Source organism: Geotrypetes seraphini, chromosome 1 (genome assembly GCF_902459505.1).
Source record: "Geotrypetes seraphini chromosome 1, aGeoSer1.1, whole genome shotgun sequence".
Taxonomy (NCBI): Eukaryota; Metazoa; Chordata; class Amphibia; order Gymnophiona; family Dermophiidae; genus Geotrypetes; species Geotrypetes seraphini.
The window spans coordinates 39,813,297-39,834,793 of NC_047084.1; the positions used below are offsets into that span (position 1 = coordinate 39,813,297).

The 21,497-nt window shown below is 40.8% G+C and overlaps 1 protein-coding gene across 5 annotated transcripts in view; it reads left to right on the forward strand.

Annotated features, from left to right (window-relative positions):
* The first annotated feature begins 1,207 nt into the window (after positions 1–1,207).
* ADAMTS6 (ADAM metallopeptidase with thrombospondin type 1 motif 6) overlaps positions 1,208–21,497 on the forward strand; it is a 662,036-nt gene continuing 641,746 nt past the window's right edge. For 3 of the 5 annotated variants that reach the window (XM_033930267.1, XM_033930298.1, XM_033930288.1), the window contains exon 1: positions 17,680–17,841. The gene's annotated coding sequence lies outside the window, so the exon portion shown is untranslated. Of the gene's footprint in view, positions 1,310–2,419; positions 2,768–17,679; positions 17,842–21,497 lie in introns of those variants that run through there. The other 2 variants (XM_033930281.1, XM_033930272.1) reach the window with 2 other exon arrangements.

A 21,497-nucleotide genomic window follows, 5' to 3' on the forward strand; every position in this document is an offset into this window, starting at 1 on the left:
TCATTTGTTTACTGTGTGGAGTTGAACTTTCTTTCCAGCCATATTTAACAATGTTCTATGTATCAGTGCCAAATATATACAAATATTTGTCACAGACTGGTGAGCCTTTTACCTTATTACTATTATTGGTGAATGGGAAGAAAACGATAAACATCAGCACTACATAAAACTGATCTTTATCCTTGCTTTCCCATTCGCTATCATAACACGCATTTCTATTACTTGTGTTAAAAAGTTCATATTAAGTGATATCATTTTTTCTAGCACCTGTAAAAATAATGACACTTTTACCAACCTCAAACGCAGGGTGGCGCTCTCTGAATAAGCAATTATAGTAAAAGGTAATCTTGCAAGATTACTGCTCCCAACAGTTATCTTCTGGAGTTTGCTGGATGGGGCTGCAAAGACTAATTTACGCTAATACAGTGAACATTCTAACATACCGTTCTACCCTGATCGTGACCCCAAATGCAGAGAAAATGGCGTTATTCAAGCTCCCATGCGAGAGACAACAAATGTAACTTACGCTTTAAATGTTTTACTTATTGATTAATCAGTCTTTGAAAGCCAAGCTAATGCAGTCGAAATCTAGAAGTCCACTTCTTTTATAATAGATATTTATGTTTTTAAAAAAATAGGATGTGCCTCAAACGTGTCTTTGCTGAGTTACAGCCATCTATTCCAAACACAAGCCGTATTTGTACATATGTAACGCGGCAGGAAGCCGAATTCTGATTAAGATCACGGCGAGGACCGGAGACTCTCTAGGCAGGTCGCTCGCTCTAAGAACTGGAGAAACTTTTCAGTTTCCAGGATCTCGATAAGTCTTTTTTTTTTTTTTTTTTTCTTCTTCTTCAGATTATCTGCCCCCATTCATGGATTCGGCAGAACTACACCTACTATCTCCGGCGTGGGACGGTTAAAAAAAAAAATGAAATGGGAAATAATGTTAGCAGAAAGAATGAAACCTTATAGCTTATACGTAGGAATCTTTCTTCTTCGGGCCATCGGAAATTGACTTAACTGTTGAGTAATTGTTGAAATTTTACCGTGCCAGTTTAAAAAAAATAAAAAAATCCCCATCATCGGCTCTGCGGATAAATGATGCAGCAGATTACAGTTTTTGGACTGCAATCCATTTAAACGTTTGCCAGAGGAATAAGAGCGCTTCTTACAGTTTCCAAAATCGGATCTCGCCGTGGTTTCCTCCGTGCATGCACAAGAAAGCGAAACAGGCCGCCGCGAGCACGCCGAGACACCTGCCAGGTGCCGTCTTGTGGACAATTACTCAACAGGGCTCCAGCACGAGGTAAAAGAACATTAAAAAAAAATAATAATAATGCAAACGAATCCAAACGTTTTGAGCTAAAGCAGTAGCATCCGGTGACTGATGACCTGACAGCAAAGCAAAAGTGTCTGCGGCGAAGGGGGGGTGGGGTCGGGGAGAAGCAGTGAGCGGATCTGCAAGCGTTTCACCCTTCAGAAGCTGGCTGCTAGTGAAAGATATATATATATATATATATATATATATATATATATATATATATATATATATATATATATATATATATACATATATATTTTTTATTTTTTTTTTAAACTGTTCTCCCACCCGGGGCTTCGTGAAAAGTTCGCTCTCCGATCCCGAGAGCAAGCCCGGCAAGAGGGCAACTTTCAGCCTCCTGTTCACCAGGCAAGAACAGCGCCGCGCTAGGGGCATCCGAGCCTGGCAGCGATAGCGCCAACAGCTCTCGTTACGTTATTGCACTCCACCCTTTCTTAATAGGGAGCAACAAACAAGCAAAAGGCTACACACGTGTGCAATCAATGTAAATCGTGTGCAAATGTTCTTTGCAACTATATGGCGGAGAAAGCAGGAAGGTAGAATTTTCTAGCCGTTTTCCAGGAAGTATGAAATGTTAACACACCTATATGTCTGCCTGTAGGTCCATATATAACCACACATATATAGAGATGTATACATACACGTGTGTATATACTATATATATATATAGAGAGAGAGAGAGAGATGGATGTATACATACACCGTGTATATATACATCTCTTTATATGTATGGTTATATATGGGCATATAGAGAGATTATATATATCTATATCTAGGCCGTGTGTATGTGTGTGCAGCTTTTCAAAGCTGTTCTGCCTCCGGGGCGAATCCCTGGCTGGGTTCTGCGTGTTACCCTGAAGGGACCCCTCAACGGCTCCCCATCCCCCTACACGTAAAGGGCGGCGCCTGCGCAGCTCGCGCGCCCTGGCACACACTGCCGTTTGACGTCAGAACTCTGTGCCTGCCCCTCTCCTTCCCCGCCCCCCTCCCCCTCGCTGCGAGTCTGCGGCGCTAAACTCTTGGCCGCGGGCCGGCGCTGAGATTTGAGGCTGCTGCTGCTGCCACTACGAAAAACTTTGCAGCGCTCCTCCTGCTCTCAGCTTGCTGTGAACATCCACATGCACTTGCATGCAAAAGGGCTGGCTGAGATGAGCTTGCACAAACCAAACCGAAATTAAATCCCTTTGTTTTTATTTCGGAAAGACAAAAAAAAAACCCTAAACCCACCCCAAAATTAAGATAGCATGTGTTGCTAGCTTGGTGAATTGATAGCAAGCTTTTCTTGCTGGCTTGGTGTGTTTTGCAGAGACCCCACAAATGAAAGGTTAGCAGTGTATCCATTGTGACTTCACGAACTGCTGGTGCAATCTCTATTGTTTGGAACTTACTGGTACTTTATGTCTGAAACTGAAGATGAACACGGTAAGGAAGACTTTGTGCTTCTCAATGAAACCCTTCTTTTTCCTTTTCTTGTCCTCCATAGAAAGCTTTTGAGCAGCGCTGTGTCTCTAAGCGTTTCTGGATTAAAAAAAAATCACTCTTACCTACATGTTGCAGTAGGAACTTTTGTCTCCAGTATATCCATCCTTGCAACAATGCTGAAAATAGAAAACTAGCACCTATAATTTGTATAATAAAAGAAGAATTTCTGTGATCAGGGTTGACCTGGTCTCTGTTACACTTACCTTTTGGTTCCAGGAAACAATTGTGGGGGAAATACAGGAAAGCTACTGAATCCAAAAGCAGTTGGAAAAGAAGCAGAGTTTTAAAAAAGCTGCAAGTGAAACTGCCTGTATTAGGAGTCAGACAAGTGCACATACAACGTCTGGGCTCAGACTGCTAGCAGTAACGGGATCTCTCAGTCTGATGCTCCTGGATATGTCAAGCTCTTAATGGGCTAATCAAAGAGATGCGAGCGTGTGTTTTTCATTTACTTGTGGCCACTTGGGATTCTCTAGACTCAGGGTTGAGAAACCTCATTTCTCGGTGTGTGTGTGTGTGTGTGGATGTGCAGTATAGGGTACAGAGAATCTCCCCTGCGTTCTTTGATTGAAGCTCGCTTTCTCCTGATGTGTGTAAAAATGTGCTCTTTGCTACTTTCTCTTATTATTGAAGGCTCACGGGAGAGAGAGAGAGAGAGAGAGACTTGTTTTTATTTGAGCTGCCGGTGCAACGCATTTGGGCCAGATGCCAAATGTCTGGGTCACACACTTGTTTTATCCAAATAGATGTAATGCTGATGTCTGGAAATGGATTGCTGAATGTTAACTTTAGGATCAACTGAGTCAGAGCTAGACACTGCTTCCCTTCCAGCTGTGACTTGCAAGGGTTTCTTTTTTATTATTAAATTCATTGAATGTTCTCTCTGTTCGCTATCTACCTGTCTTTATCTATATGGTATTTTTTCTCCTCTACCTTAACAGGAGAATATATTTTTTAGTCTTTACCGAGAAACATTTTAAGGTCATCCCAGCTTATTTTGATTGGTCTGGCTTTTGCTAATAAAACTGACAGCTCCTAGAAATCTGAGGAAGATAGGGGTAATAGTAAAAAAAAAAAAAAAAAAAATGGATCAGGAGATAAATTTTTTTTTTTTTTTCATGCAAAACAAAGTTGTATTTTTTTCGGGAGTATGGGGCAGATTTCTTTATGGTTTTCCCTATAGCAATATAGTTTTTGCTTCTGCTCAATATGTTAAAAGTTTAAGTGGAGAATCTCTTTTGTATGTAGACTTGTATAACGGAAGGGCTGCAACCACTCTTCCAAGCCCATGCTGTGAACTTCTAGGCTCCATATAAATTTTGGGGGCGGGGGAGGGGTTTACTCCTTGGCCCTTTTCATGTCTAGTCAGTACCTGTAATTGAATTTGTTTTGATGTATTTCCGTCTCCTTTCCTGGATCCTTCCTCTCTATTTCCTTAGCAACTCCTCATAACACTTGTCTCTAAAGTCTGAGCGAAGGGGAAGGCAAACTTGTGCTTCACTCCAGTGAGAAAGATGTGGGGGAGAGATTTTGTTCATTATATTTGAGCATGGATGATAGGAGATAGGAAAAAAGAAGAGATTTTCAAGTTTCAGTTTATGTTTAAAGGCATAGCTGACAGCCACCCTTGTGTGTCTAACCTGGTGATTGTTTCTATGGTCTATGGAAGACACCCGTGACAGGAAAATGTTTAACTGTGTTTTAAGTACCTTAGAATTGTGGATTATTGGGGTCTTTTTTTTAAAATTCTGAATTCTGATCTCCGCCTCTGAACAGTGGTTCTTCAGGTACCATGCATAATTTACAAGTTAGCATATCCACAGACAAGATCTAAGTATGCATTTGATCAATGATGTATGGGATATCCTGATGGCATGTCCTGACTTGCACACTCCTGGGGGTGGCAGCCTCACATAAAGTTTCAGTTAGTCTAATCACAGCTGCCCAGATAACACAAAGTTTAAAGATGAAATCCATTTAAAGGGAAATTCTATAACTGGGTGTCCACATTTACTTCGCCATTTACTAGTAAATGTACAGAGACACCCACAAAAGTGGCAGCAAAGTGACAGTGCTATTCTGTAAGGGTTCACTTTAGTGGTATAGGGCTAGATTCAGTAAATGGTGCCCAAAATGTAGGCAACAAAAAAAAATGCACACTGAGCACTAAGCTGTAAGTGGTGCTTCAAGTTGGTCACCATATATAGAACAGAACCAGGGCAGGATTAACCAATAGGCCAAGTAGGCACGTGCCCAGGGCCCGAAATGGTCAGGGGGGCCCGATGAAGGAGGGCATCAACATTGTTTTTTCCAAAAGGCGATGGCCCCTCCAGCATCGATCAGCAACGCGGGCCCCACCCCAGTTGGCAACGCAGCCCCCCCCCCCCCCCATCGACGGAAAGTAAGACAAGCAAGCAACGTGGATAAGAAAGGCAACGGGAACTGTAATTGTGCAAGCGGAGCTGCTTGCCCAAAGCTTCCCTCTGACGCAGCTTCCTGTTTCCGCCTGGGCGCATGGTGGGGCGGAGTGGGGCAGGGGGCCCAGTGTACTTGTGCGCCTAGGGGCCCTCGACTAATTAATCCTGCCCTGAACAGAACGTAACTCCGGGATCCTCTTCCTTGCTGGACATGAGGATTTACACCAACTCCCTGGTGTAAATTCTTGCACATAAGTTAGGCGTAGATCCCATAAATTTTATAATAACTGTGCACATGATCATCCTATGGCTATGCCCCCCTTTCAATTGCACGCTAAAAGATTTGCATGCACATTTTTATAGAATAGCGCAAGTAGGATGTTGCATGCACATCCAAATTGTTGCTAATTAACACCGATAATTGGTATCCAGTTATTGGCATTAATTGGCTCATTACTCAATTTGGGTGCATGTCCACATTTTCACATGCAGCTTTGAGCACCATATATGGAATCTTGGGGTAGGGTGTAAATGCAAGGGGCATTCACATGGGTGGAGAATAGAAGGCACATGGGCGAGGCTGCCACATATATACGCAATTTATAGAACACTGAAAGTTGCACACGCTATTGCCACATTTACAGAACTGCATTTATGTCCGGTCTTTGGCTGGTATAATTATAGGCATGTAAATGTTAGGTGCAGCCATGCAAGATTACACTAGTATTCTATAATGGAATCTAGGTGCCCATATAGCCTTTACAGAATAGGCTGTCACTGCACAGCATCGGAATGCCTAAAAAGGGGCACCCAATTATAGAACTGCCCAAACAGGTAGTAGGCTCTGAAAGTCAAACAATTATCTATTTTTCTTTAATAATTTATATTCTGCATAGCCTACAATTCTATGTGGTTTACAAATTATTCAGGCACTCAAGCATTTTTCCCTAACTGTCCCGGCGGGCTCCCACTCTATCTAATGTACCTGGAGCAATGGGGATTAAGTGACTTACCCAGGGTCACAAGGTGCAGTGCGGGATTTGAACCCACAACCTCAGGGTGCCAAGGCTATAGCTCTAACCACTGCACCACACACTCCCGTATGAGAAATAATTAAATTGTGGGGCCTACGAATTGCATGCATGCAGCTGTCACCTCTTCCGGTCCCCGCCCCCTTCAACATCAACTTCCTGTTCCAGGGCAGGGGATTGGTAGAGCTGACATTCACATATGCAGACTGTGGCCTTATGACTGCTCCAAGCAACCCTCTACTGTCTGGAGGAGGGGGTGCTCCATCCAAGGTAGCCAGCAAGCTGGTTTTGCCACTGATTTTAATGAAATTTCTTTCTTTTTCCCTGATAAATGGGATCTGTTGTTGAGCTGCTGTTTATTCCCAGTATAAAAAGAAAAAAAAAGGCACATTTGAAGGACCCAAGACTCAGCTTTTAAAACTCATTTCCCTCCTCCTAGCCCCCCACCTCCAATCTCCTTATCACCTGAATAATTTGTAATCCGCATAGAATTGTAGGATATGTGGAATATAAATTATTATTTTTTTTAAAAAAACACCACATCTTCCACATCATCCCCATCCTATCTCTCTTAGCACAATACCACTGTAAGATATTTTATGATTGGCTTGCATTTTCTGGTAACATCATAGCTCATTCCGTTCTGATCTGATGAAGGGAGCGTAACTCCTCTGAGCTAGCCTAATAGAAAGGTAACACCTTATAATATTTATCTTTGTTCATCAACTTTTATTTCTGGTCTGTTAGAAATGGGTTTTAAATGCTCCTGCTTTGTGCTGTCCCTTTTACTTAACAAAAGATACAAACAGGTTTTGATGATTATCAGCATAACCTCACCAAAGCTTGAATATGTTTTGAAACATGATATCAATGTGTTTGTGTGCTTTGACTCTACCCTAAGCATGAAAATGACTGGTTGGAAACACTAAAGTTTTATTACATCCCAGAAGCAGGGGTGTGTGATACAGTATCTGAAGCCTAACAGAGTCATATAAACAGTGTCCCCTTACATCATTTCAAAATACTTTGCAGTTGTTTTAAACATTCAGTTTGATCTTTGAAAATGCATTAGTCCAACCGTTTTATTAGGAAACTCCCTTAGTGAATTCTTTGCACAGTATCTTCTTTGCTAACTGACTTTTTGCTAAAATGAATCTTAATATTTATGATATTACATTAAAATAAATTTTTAGACCGCAAGACCTTCCAGATCAACACAGTTTACATAGTCAAGAAACTACATAACAGCGAATTACAAAAATATTGCACATTCCTTAATTTCCCAGAAATCTTACAAATAGTTTTCAAAAGTGCATACAGTGGTGCCTCACACAACGAACTTAATTCGTTCCAGGAGCAAGTTTGTTATGCGAAAAGTTCGTTATGTGAAACGCGTTTTCCCATAACAATACATGTAAAAAAAAATAATTCGTTCTGTAGCATAAAATATGCTAAGATGACATAAAAAAAGATAAATTTATCTTGTTAGAGCTGTTAGCATGATATAGAGGGGATATATGTGAAGGGGAGGGGAGACAGGGGTTTTGTTGATCCTTGCTGTGTATTATAATCACCCCCCACATACTCCCCAGTACCTTTTTTAATTCCTCCCATCTTTCCCAGCCAGTGGCGTACAGGCCAGAAGCGCAGAGATCAAGTGCAATTCCTCTGCACGCCTGTGTGGGCCCATGCCGATCTCCGAATGGCTGCAGTTAGTTCTTGTGAGTCCCGCGAGAGCTGGCTGCAGTTAGTTCTTGTGAGTCCCGCGAGAGCTGACTGCAGCCATTCAGAGATCAGCGCAGGCCCAGGCAGCGGGGGGAGGTTTAAAAATATGCGGTGGCGGCGGGGGAGGTTTAAAAATATGCGGTGGCGGCGGGGGGAGGTTTAAAAATATGCGGTGGCGGCGGGGGGAGGTTTAAAATATGTAGCGCCACTGCACAGGGAGCCAGGCGGAGAGAGGGCAGTTAAGCGATGCAGCTCGGGCGACTTCGTTGTGTGAAACGAAGTCCGTTGTACGAATCAAGACAAGAAGTTCGTTGTGCGCAGCGTTCGCTGTGCGAGGCGTCCGTTATGCGAGGCACCACTGTATATGAGACTGAGGAAACAAACAAAATATGCTGCTCTGTGTCCCAACTAGGAGCCTGGTTTGCAGTTGTTCGATGCAAAAATTTCTTATAATGACAGCCCCGCATGAAGGAAATGCAAACAAAAAAGTTATCCGTAGCGGACGATCTACCTTGAAAAGCGTAAATTGATCCAGTAAATATCTGGGTGCCTAGCCATGTAGGGCCTTATAACAAAGAGTCCCAAATTTAAACAACACCTAGGCCTCAAATGGTAACCAATGGAGCTGTCTGTAGTAGGGAGTAACGTGATTCATTTTTTTTTTAAGTAAAATATCAAACGTACAGCTGCATTCTGAATCTTATGCAATCTACTATAGTGATTGTGTAAAAAGAACCAGGAAATTTTAGATTGATTCACAGTTTATCATATCTGGATGGGAGCTCAGTTATCACTCTCCTATACATGGATGCTCACTCTGCCCATTGCACTTCTGATCTGACATTGAGTGACCTTTTCAATTAATCCTGGTCCATCCAAAGAGTAGTCGAAACCTACCTTAAGATTTTACAGTATGTCCTGGGGCATGTGCACAGATTATTATGTATTTGTGCTTATTATTATGTATTCATGCTTTATTACCTTTCTTTCCTGGGTACCATTCTGAGTCTCAGATAAGGACATTGTGCACCGCTTGGGTGATTCTTTCAAGTGTTTTAGCACCTGTCAGTCCCTTCTTCACCATTTCAGGTTTGTAGTAGGACACCTTCGGCATTCCAGTGGCCCATGATAAGATTGTTGGCCTCTCAACATGCTTGTTTTGACATTTAAGTATTGAAATTGATTCCAGTGAGATGGTATCTGGTTGACACAGGATAAATCTTGGCAGGTGCAGAGTTTTGTTGAGAGTGAACAACCCAGGCTCCCAGGAAGAACAAATTACATCAAGGGCAATGCAGTATTAATTGGCAACTTCTACTTTGTCTGTAGTGTGATCACCATGGGACAAAGCTTCCCTGCAGAATTGTCACCTGCGACAGATAATGCTCATATTTATTTATTATTTATTTAATCAAATTTCTAGCCCGTTCTCCCAGAACGGGTTACAAGTTTACATACACAGTAGAAGGTTTAGCAACAAGGTTACAACTTCACATACAACAGATATACAGAACAACAGATTAAGAGGATGAAGAGCAGTAGTAGAAATTCATATGTACAGTACATGTTTTAGGTACTGAGCATGGTAGCATGGCAAACAATGGGCAACAAGGATGAAATTCACATATAATATTCAGAACAACAGATTAAAGGAAAGAACAGCAGCAGAGGGATAATTCTTATGAACTGCATGGACAGCAATAGAGGGTTCTTGGAAAGTTTGATTTTATGTAATACTATATGTGTGTCTGTGTGTTTTAGAGTAGTAGAACTCCTCATGAAAATATTCTTAATGATTTTGTGTTCAATAGAGGCAATGAATGCCTCTAGTTTCTTAGCCAGATGAGCATCTCTTTTTACAATGTTCTGTTTCTTCTTTCATTGGAGAGGTGACATGGGGGATGTGGCTTTTGAGTTTTGCAGTGAAGGTGCTCATTATTTGTCAGAATATTGGTCATGTTCTCTCTCTTTGGAGGAGAGTATAGCATGTGCAGAGAATATTCATGATTATTCAACTTTTTATTTTGTTCTGTAGAGTATAATATCCTGAACCTAAACTGGGCTTTGTTGTATGACTTGTGATATGCAGAATTGCTGATTTTGGAAATAAGTGAAAACTGGGGACAGTCTCTCCTGTCTGAGAATGCAGCGCTCTGCATCATGGTGAAGGAGACTTGACTAGCTAAGCAAGATTCAGATATGCTGCCTAAAGGAGGAACACTAAGACCAAGTCTAAGAGGGAAATACCCATCCAGCCTTCCTGGCTAGGAAAGACACTTGGCACCAAGATATGTCATCTGAGATGTCATCTGAAATTGAACAAGCCCAAAACAAAAATGATTGTTTTTGGGAATGAGAACATGCGAGTAGGAGATGTAAAACTGGATATGGGAGAGGTTCTGAGGGTAGAGGACTCTTCAAAAATTTTGGACATTGACCTAGATTCTAAATTAGAATTTAATTATAATCTAAGAAGTCCTTTTTTCACCTCAGGCAGCTGAGATTTATTAGGTCAGATGTTAATACAATCTAGTATCAGAGTACTTTCTCAAGTTATACTGTTGCCATGTTTAGATTACTGCAACTCTATCTTCTATGGGGCTTCTGAAAAGTTGCTATCAAGATTACAGCCATTTCAAAATACTTCTGCCTGACTGATTTTTTTCCCCCAGCTAGATGCTAAGAGAGGGTGATACCATTGTTGCAGAGATTGCACTGGCTCCTGATAAAATTTTGAATCATGTTCAAAATTGTTTGCTTAGTTTATAAAGAATTATATGGAAATTCTTCTGAGCGGATGACATCTTTCTTGCGTATTCCTACTAAGGCTCGGATGCACTAAAAATGGTCGGTCAAGCCAAGTGGATCGCTGTGGGCAGAAACATTGTCCAATTTTAAAATGGCGATCGATTTTCTAATGACTTTGCATGCAAATTAGTTTTGCAGAGGTCTGCCTTAATCCTAGCCCTTCAGTCATTGATAAACTGACTTTGACACATGCGCAGAGATGATAGCGAAAGCCTGAACAGTTGAGCTGCAGGGAAAGACTTTTTATTAACGAGCAAAGATATTGTGCATGTGCTACACACGCATAATACCTGTCCCCATTAAAAATAAAGTTGTGCTAGCCTCCCTAACAATGTTTACACCCCTCCCAACAACAGCTCCTGAAAAAAAAGAGAGGCAGGAGGGATGCCTACTTCCTCCTGCCTTGGCCACCTATACCCCTCCACACTCCCAACCCTCCACCCGTAAAGATCGCAGGCCCTCCCTCCACCTGGACACATTCCACACTGCCGACTTTTCCCCCCACAAAAATCGCAGCCACCTGGACACCCTCCCCCCCATCGTGCATATCCTCAGCAGAAGGGATACCCACTCTTTCCTGCCTCTTCCACTCGGCTCCCCTTACGTCCCCCCCAACCTGCCCCCATACCTTATATGGGAGAAGAGAGCAGGAGGGATGCCCAGCCCCTCCTGCCTGCAGACCCACCTTCTAAAATGGCATCCCACACTGTGTTAACCAGTTATTAGTAACTAAAGGGGGGAAGATATAAAAGTGGGCTACCGTTAATAGGGTTATTTTACTGTTAACCGTAGCTATTAGTGAATAAGTCTCATTGCATAAAATGTGATCTTGTGCTAAAACAGTATGACTTGTGGTAAAATAACCCGTCTTAATAGTAGCCCACATTAATAATCCTTCCCCCTTAGGCATCTGTGGGGCTCATAATCAAAACTTAAACACTTCTAAAGACCTGCCCAAGTCGGCACTTGGACGACCTAAAAGACAGGTTGTCCAAGTACCAATAATCAAACCTATTTTTTGGACATTTCCAGGGACTTTTTAGGCCTCTGAATGCTGATGTATGCCCAGAGCTGAAAAGAGCGTATTTGGAGGAGTGGTGAGGGTGGGATGTGGGCAGACCTAGACTTAGTCATCCTGCAGGGATAATCAAATGTTTTACTAGACTTCCTGGATGGAACTTATACGTTGTGACTTAGACAATGTAAAAACAGGTATAAATGCCCAAAAAGTATTCAAAGTGACCAGATACCCACTGCAGAATCAAAGTAAAAACTCCCACACACTCCCCCAGTGTTTACTGATCCCCTCCCCCCCCCAAGATTGGAATAAAAACGTGCATACCTGTCTCCAGAACATCAACAACTAGTATAGGAAAGCTTAGTAGAGCTGCATAGAGGTCTCTTAAATAGCCTGGGGGTGGGGGGTGGGCAAGTGAACCATAGAGAGGAGGACCCAGGCCCATAAGCCACTCTAACCATAGGATGTGGGTGGAACATATGCACCCACCAAACCCCCCCCAACCCTACTGTACTGCCATATAGGTGGTACCTGCAAACATAAGAGCTACAGGGGGTTGTAGATAGGTGGGTATAGTGGGTTTTGGGGGGTTCACCATAACCTATAAGGGAGATCTGGTGAGATGTTTATGTGGCACCCTTTCTGTGAAGTTCACAGCATTGCCCTGTAAGGTACCCCACTGCTCTGTTGCCATGTCTGGGTAGCAGTCCATCACAATGCTGGCCCCTCCCACCTCTAAAAGATCTTGTTCTGGGTGTTTGGGACTGGGATGAAATTTTGGTTGAGAATGTGGTATAAAGATAGACCTGGCGGTCTGGATGAACAATAGCCTGGATGTCCAGATAGACGATTCTCCCCTCCCCCAAAAAAATTTTTAGACCTATTTTTCGAGAGAGGATATTTTCCCACTGCTAACTTTGGGCGTCTAGTACCATACATCTAAATCGGACTTATTTTTTGATTATGCCTCTCCATGTGTATAATTACCCATGAGAATGTCATTTGGAGGCTACAGTTAAGATATAATATTTTACCACTCGTACTATTTTAGCATAGGTTCAATTTTATACAATGAAACCTAGGTACTAGTAACGGATTAATAGGAAAATAACACTTCTTAATGTTAACCCATAAACGGTATACTACAAATGAGCACTCAAAAAATATGTGGTAGTGCGTTGTTAGTGTCTCTGCCATTTCTGCTGCTGCTTATACAGGCAATTCCCGGTTTAAGAACATTGAACTTGTGTCGGACTCATACTTACGAACCGGGATCCTGTTTCTCCCTTCATGTGCCAACGCGGCCCTCTTCCTCCCTTCCTGTCCCAATGTGCTACTCTTCCTCCCTTCCATGTACAGCAGGAAGGAAGGAGCCAGCCAGAGGAAGTAAAACCTCATGGGAGGGAGGCCAGTGAGAAGGAGGATGAGGGAGCTAATTGGGACACGGAAGGGAGGAAGAGGGGCGCATTGGGAGAGGAAGGGAAGGCTTCCGAGTCAGCAGTGGGCTGCATGTAGAGAACCATGGTTGCAGCTTTGAGAAGAGAAGTACTGTGGGGAGGAGGGAGCCAGCCACAAGAGGTAACACCCTTGGGAGGGAGGCTGGCAAGTTCGAAGGAAGACGAGGGTCGCTTTGGGACACAGAAGGAAGGGAGGAAACTTCAGACAAAGGATGGAAGGAAGGAGGGAAGGAGGGTGCATGAACTTGGGACACAGAAGGGAGGGGAGCGTGAACTTGGGACATAGGATAGAAGAATGGAGGGAGTGAGGGAAAGAGATGCTGAGGTGGGAGCAGGAATAGAAAAGGAGAATTGTTGGGTATGGGAGTCTGAGTGAGAGGGAAAGAGAGATGGTGCACATGGGGAAATGAAAGAGGAGAATTATTGGACATAGGGAGGGAGAGAGAAATATTGGGCTTGGTGGGAGATGCATGAGTTACAGATGCATGGAGAAGAGAGAGATGAGAGGGAGAAATGTTGGATGTGGTGGTGGAGAGGGAGCAGTGGGATGGATGAAAAACAAAAGCACGTGTAAACCTCCTGTCTTTTTTTTCTATTTAAACTTCAGTACTTTATTTTGAGGATTGTTTCTTTAATGTTTAATGTTCTTTAATGTTTTTGTAGACTGTGCACTATACAGGGTCCAAGTTATATACAAATTTAACTTAAGAACGGTTTAAAAAACGGAACCCATTCTTAACCCTGTATATGTTTATGAATAGTTCCATCAAAATTAGCTGAATCCTGAAGCAGGTGCTTTGCACCAAAACGCAGTTCTGCAGCAAGTCTTTTTTAGTGGATGCATAATAAACGTTACCCTCTTTTTCTCTTTTATTAGTTTCAAGTTTTATTAAAATTTTGATGTATCGCAATATCAAGTTTCAAGTTTATTGATTTTTGATATCCCGATCATAAAACAAATATCTGACCGGTTAACAATAAAAAAAAAAGAAAAAATTTAAAATAAGAGAGTAAGAACTAGTTATTGGTGTGTTGGAAAAATTAGCGAAAACATATTAGACATATAATAACAAACATGACTGTGAGGAAAAATGGGAAGGAGGGGAAAAGTTACATAAAAGTAGAAGAAATGAGATAGAGGGAAGGGATAGAACATGAAGGACAAGGGTGCATGGTATAAGAGATATGCGCAGAAATAAAGGAGAACTATTGAGACAAGGATGAGAAGAAAGTGGATATAAAAGATTAAGATTTATTAAAGGCATCCTTGAATAGGAAAGTTTTAAGATTAGTTTAATTCAAAGCGATTTACAATTAAAAACAGGGTCTTAATTATTAACTACAACTGACACACACAAACATGACATACCAATACATAAGGGAAGTAGGGAGAACTACAATAAGCATATCAAAGGACACATGAAAGGAAAGTACAGAAGGAGGGTAAGAAATTTTAAAAGTAATGATAAAGTGGAATAGAAAATTAAGAACTTTTTTCCCCCAATTTCTCGGAGCCTAAAGACAGAGTACATGTGAGTTTTAGCAACGAATGGGATCAAAAGAGACTGATGATTAGGATTCAAAAGCATCCTTGTAGAACCAGCATTTTAACAATCCTTTAAATTATTTAGTGATTTTTCTTCCTTAATAAATGCTGGTAAGGAGTTCCATATTCTGGGCGCTGTCACCGCAAAGATCGTATCTTGTCTTGTATTATTAGAAAGTTTTTATCCTCTGATCTCAAACTTCTAATTGGAATATATGGAATAATGTACCTTTCAAGGAATGATGGAGTTTAGTTGTTAATATTTTGAATGTTAATACTGTTAATTTGTAGGAGATTTTGTGAACAATTGGAAGCCAATGAGCTTCTTTAAGAAGAGGAGTCACATGATCAAATTTTTTCTTATTTGTTATAATCTTAATTGCGGTGTTTTGAATTAGTTGTAATCGATGGATTTCTTTAAGAGCTACTTCTTTGTAGAGTGAGTTGCAATAGTCTAACTTTGAAATGATCAGTGAGTGTATAAGGATATTCAGTGAAGATGAGTCCAGGAAGGAGGCGATTGATCTAATCATTTGAACCTCTGAAAACAGCCTCTTACTACTATCTGAAAAACCAGTATAGCCCATATCAATGGGAGAAAAAAGGAAAGAAAATCCATACAAAAGAAAACATACTGATACAAGCAAAAGTTGATCACTACTTGCTAAAGTTTCATGACAATAGATATTATATATTATATATCCACCTATGCTGGAATAACATTTGCTTCCCTTTCCTTAATTGTTTAATTATCGATTGATTCATCCAAGTGTATACCTATCTGTAAAATACATACTTTGTAAGATGTGTATGCATTTATGTGCACATACGAGTACATAGTTGCCAAAATCCAACCCCCTGAGTGTTTTTTACTTGTCCTCGGAAGTTTACCAGTTCTTATGGTGCTTACAACAGGATTCCTTCTTCCCCACCATGACTTGGATCTCAGTAAGCTTCAGTCATGTGGTGCCAGAAGTTTGGATTGATCTTGTGGTTTCAAGTTTCATGAGACTTGAAACTGCCAAGATCATCCGGAACTTCTGGCATCATGTGACTCAAACTTGCAGAGAGCTGTGTCACAATGGAGAAGCACCAATTATGCTTCTCCAGCCTTTTACTGTTGGGAGCCATATTTTATATTTTGTAATACTTGGAGGGCCAAAACACATACCCTCGTATTTTGCCACATGTTTCAACAGATAGTGGCAAAATATGATGGTGTGTTGTCCCCTCCCTGGCCTTCACCCAGTCTCCTTCTCTTTCATGTACCCCCTCCCCCACTCAGCTTTCATGCAGTCTGCTCTTGCTCTTTCATGGATACCACCCACCCAGCAGGATCCCTGCATAACCTTTCATGTGCACTTTATAGAAACCCCTTGTTACTTTGTGTTCCATTTTGGTTTATTTTATTTATAGACCAATTAAAGGTGGACCTTCTTTTTCTTTAATTTAGCTATGTTGATCCTAGATATGCAAATCAATTCAGAGAGGCTATTCTGCAATTTTAGCTCACTGTCCAGAAGACTGGTAATCTGCAGAGTTGAGCATGCTTACTTCACCCTCTAGTCAGCAGTTCTCAGCTTCTCTTAATTTCTTGGCATAATCCCCTTCCTCAGCCCCTTCCCCGCGTAATGAAAATATATACATATTTTCAGAAAATATCTTTCCTCTTTGTTCAGCCCCCCAAGGCTCACTGTTTAGTGAGTTTATTTCTCTCTAGCAAAATGAGGAGACGAGAAACAAGCTAATAAGTCTGCAGGGAATGTTACGTTTTATAAAAACAATTGGCTGTATATGGATTTCTGTTGGCTCTGGTAATCACTATTCGCTCAGCATCAACTCCTTTTGTAACTTGTCAGTGTAGACAGGCCTCTTAGCCTAGCTTTACCTTTGAGCTGTCTGGCTTCCTATCTCAACTACGCAGAAGCATTTTAGAAGAGTCTTTTGTGTTGGTGTATTGGATTATAAAATCCTACCTTCAGTGATTCTATCTGGGGGCAGTTGCTAAACCAAGTGAAGTAAGTGATTTTAAAAGTGCTTTATAGCAAAGGAATAGGAGTGGTTTTCATAAAGCAGTTTTTATTTGTGTTTGAGACTCATTCACTTCTTAATTGTGAGTACAGCTTAAACAAAAATTGTTTCTTTGGAGTGACTTTAAATAATTTCTAAAGGGGTCCTTTTTCTAAGCTGTATTGCACACCTAACACACCAAAAATGGCCTAATAGAGGACACATTAAACAAGCAGTCTCCAACCTTTTTCATATAAAGGGCTGCAGTGTGAAGATGAGAACTCTTTGAGAGCCACCAAAAAATTTCAAGCTTATACATATTACTAATTTTGTAAACTACCTTAATCTGCTTGTTTGGACTGGGTATTAAACATTAAAAATCAATACTAATATTGATTCTCCAACACTTTAGGGATATATTTTTAAAATTCGCTTTATTTTTGGATTTTCAACACAAGAGATGTTTGAAGTTACTATATTAAGTGGACAAGATTGAAATTTACGTATTGTGACATGTCATGTCAGGAGAAACCCTGCAGTGTTCTAAAACTGCCCTTAAACCTGCTCTTAGAAGCAAGCAGGTTAGGAAAACAGCTCTGCAGAGTAAACCCTAAGTGAAAGGTAGCACTGCCTTGATCCGATTATACATGCCTAGCTCTAGTTTAGGAATTGCTAAGGGCAAAAAACTACAAGTTCCATCAAGCACTGGGTAGGTGGTAGCAAAACCCAAAAGTGGATTATCTCCTGCATTCAGCCCAGCTGGGGGCAGGGCTAATCAGTAGGGAAGCTACGAAGGCTCAGCAGCAAAGTGCCAGAGAAGCTTAGCTGAACCTAGAGGCAATCAGCCCAAAGTTAGAGAAAAGGGTGTGGTCTCTAGGCAGTGGAGGCAGCCACAAACTTTCAGTCTTCCTGAATCCTTGGAAAGAGGCAGACCTGGGCAAGCCAGGATTCAGAAGCCAGGAGAAAACCTCAAGGCTGAAACCTCTAATCATTCGTCTGAAGGTAATGATGAATATATATAGAAATGCCAGAAGAAATGTTTGCAAATGATGTTGAAATGGAGCCTGAGGAGTCATGCTTGTTTGAAGGCATTATTACAGAGTAAAGTTTGGGGAAAGCGAAAATGCTGTTTCTGATAAGGTGATGTTGCCTCACAAAACTAATGATAACAGAAGGGTCAAGCAATACTAATTCTGATTGAATTAAAGAGAACAGAATAGTTGGAGTTACGAATTTGCATAATCGCAGGAGTACTGTGGGAGAACCTGGCTGAGCAGAGCAAGCCAGTTCTAGAACTTTAAAATTGAAAAGTTTGGTTTTTTGATTTAAAGACTGGCAGAGCATCGCTGGGTGAAAGCACCTTTTTGTGGAGTTTTGATTTGCCATCAATTGTTGGGATTGTTGGGCAGGGGATCTAAACAACCCCAGATCTAAACAACCCCAGATCTATTAAGGGTAGGAAGAATCCCATGCTCAGGGTGATAAAGCTGAGTGCACTCTGAGAATTGCTCCAGAGACAAGCTGTGGAAAAATTACCAGATTGTTTTGGAACTGTAAAGCTGATGAAGCCTGGTGGGCTAACAGGCTTTTTAACCACCAATGAGAATTTTTTGCTTGTATTTAAAGAAGAAATTAAAGAGAATAATTCACACTGAACACTTTTCCTTGATTTTTATTTGATGTAGACACCCCTCTATCCTCCAAACCTCGCTTTAACTGCTCAGCCGAGGTTTGGATGACCCAGGTCATGGCTCTGGTCTAGCCCAGTCCAGGCCTTATACGGTCACAATACTTACAGGATTTGAAGAACATTTCTATCAACTGTTTGAGGGCCGTAATGGAGGTCTTTGAGGGACACACGTTGGAGACCACTACATTAAGTGTTTTGTGTTAGTTTTAGCATCTTTACACACTAAGGGGCCAATTCTATAAATGGCGCCTAAATTGGTCAGTGCCCAGAAAAATGGTGCCAGTCACAAGTCAATCATACTTAGGCGCCGTTTACAGAATCACAGCTAGCGCACCTGAAATGTAAACCTAGGCACCTGAAAGGTAAGCCAGGGTTTTAAGAACCTACATTTCAGGTGCCTAAGGTTTTGGAGAATCATGCTTAGCGGTGCCTAAGTCATGCTCAACTCATAGAAATGCCCACTTAAGCATTAGGCGCCGCCAAGCATCATGCAATAGGCTCCTTCAATCGGATATGTGCCTGTTGCCCAATTAACCCCCTTTTTACAAAACTGTAGCACGGTTTTTAGCGCTGGTCATGGTGGTAACAGCTCTGATGCTGATAGGAATTCTATGAGTGTCGGAGCTGTTACCGCCGTGGCTGGTGCTTAAAACTGCACTACAGTTTTTGTAAAATGGGGGGAGGGTAAATATTTCCCCTCCCCCAATTATTGAGGCTATTAAAGATATTTTGCCAATTAAGTTAGGCACCCTTTATAGAATCAGCCCCTAAGCGTGAAGTATTTTTTTTTTTTTTGAGTTGTGTCAGAAGAGGAGAATGGTTGTGGATGTGCTGATCGGCTAGTGCATTGATATTATTGCTGCACTGTTTAGCATGAACCCTTTATTGGTAAATTCTATACAGTCTGCCTAAAGTTAGGCGCCTATATAGTTTTAATTTATTTAATACCGCAACCACTAAGATCACTGTGTTCCGAAAGTGCCGCATTGCTGAAAACAAAGTCTAACCCTAAATATGTGGAAACGAATGCCATGACTTTCACATGTGCAGCAGTCAAGCTATGGAATGGCCTTGTTGGCCAGATTCGAAAATGTGGAGAGAGGAACTCATTTAGGAAAATGTTAAAGGCTCAACTATTTGTGGATGCATTTCTTTGAGCAATTGATTTCATGTAAGATTGAATATGTCTGCTTTTGTTCTTATTTTGTATAGACTTTTAATATTTTATGTATGTAACTCCCTGTAAACCTTTTTGGAAAAACTGGTATAGAAATTTTAAAAATGAATAAAATAAATAAATATAAAAATTAAAAATCTAAGTGGTATACAATAAAAAGATATGAGGGGAAGGGAAATAAATAAATAGGACATAAACATAGACAACATTAAACAGACTGGAACATGAGGAAGAAATATAAGGATTGCTTACAATAATTCAAAGGTTGCAGGGGGAGGATGGTAGAAAACATGAGGAAAAGGGAATTAGTTCTGCCTAGAAGCCAACAGAGAAAAATAAAAATTAAATTAAACCATAAAGAAAAGAGTCTAGGTATTGAAAGCTTGAGAGAAATAATAAGCTTTTAACTGGGCTTTAAATCTTAAGAATGAAGTTTCTGTTCTGAGATAATAGGGAAGGGAATTCCATAAAATTGGTGTCATAACTGAAAAGGTTGAGTTTCTATAAGTATCAAGAAATAGTTGCCAAAAAGAAGGAACAGTTGCTTCTGAGATGAGTGAAGAGTTGTTGATGGGGCATATTGAACCAGAAAGTTAAATAAAAAAGAAGGAAGACCCAATAACTGGATCAGAAAATTATATTGTATTTGTAGGGAATTTGAAATGTGACTGGAAGAATATGCTCTGCTTTAAAGAGAGGGGTAACATGATCAAATTTTGAATGGTTGTACAAAGTTTCACTGCAGTGTTTTGCACAAGTTGTAATGTTTGAAGCTGATAATTTGGAAGACCTATAAGAATAGAATTATAATAATCAACTCTGGAAAATACCAAAGAATGGGGAAGAATAAGAAGGGAACCTCTATGAAGAAATTAACAAATAGAACGAATGTGATGGAGAGCAAAAAAATGAAGAAACCACTTTAGAAATATGGAAGTAAAAGGATAAAGTACTATCCAATGCCACTCCACAAATCTTAGTAGATGCAGTGAATTGAAACTTGGTGGATTTTGAAATGGCTTACCAAAAGAAAAAAGCATTACTGCTGTTTTTTGTGAATAGATTTTTAATTTATTTGCTGTCAGCCAGTTGGCCACACTATCTGTTGTTTTGGAGATAAGGGAATAACTGCTCCTACCCACCCCTAATATATGTCCTTGCTATCTGGACAAACTTCAATGTCAGGTTTTTTTCTTTTCCTTTCTGCCTTTACAAAATTGCTATTTGGACGTTTTTGGCACATGATCGTTTCTTGGGGTATTTTGAGATGTCTCTGTGCTTTTAAAATGAGCACCATGGCAAACAGGCCCCTTAGTCTGAACTGCAAACCCCAATACCAGTTTATTCTACCCAGAATTCTTAAGACAGGAAGTAGGTGCACATTTTCATACAAATGTTCTTATGTGTGTATGCAGTAGTGAAATTTTATAAAAGCTCTTTTCTGTATATAAAACATGCTTTGCACACAGATAAAGCTTTATAAATGTATAAATGATGGTATAAACCACATTAGATTGCTATACTTAGACGATGCAGGTGCAAGCAAGCTGTGCAGGACTCCAGGAAACCTGATGGTCCCTAGCAATTGAAAACACAATATTGTAACACCACCCTCACTGGCAGCAATGTAGTTGGAGGACTCCTGCTCAGTTTGGAGGGAACAGTGCAGCCAAGTGCTTCCATTCTGCTCTTCTGGGTGTTTGAGATCCTTGGGGTAACAGAAATCCTGCTGTGTAAGATAACTAAGAATCTTGTTTGCCAGCTGTTAAAAAGGATAAGAACATAACATAA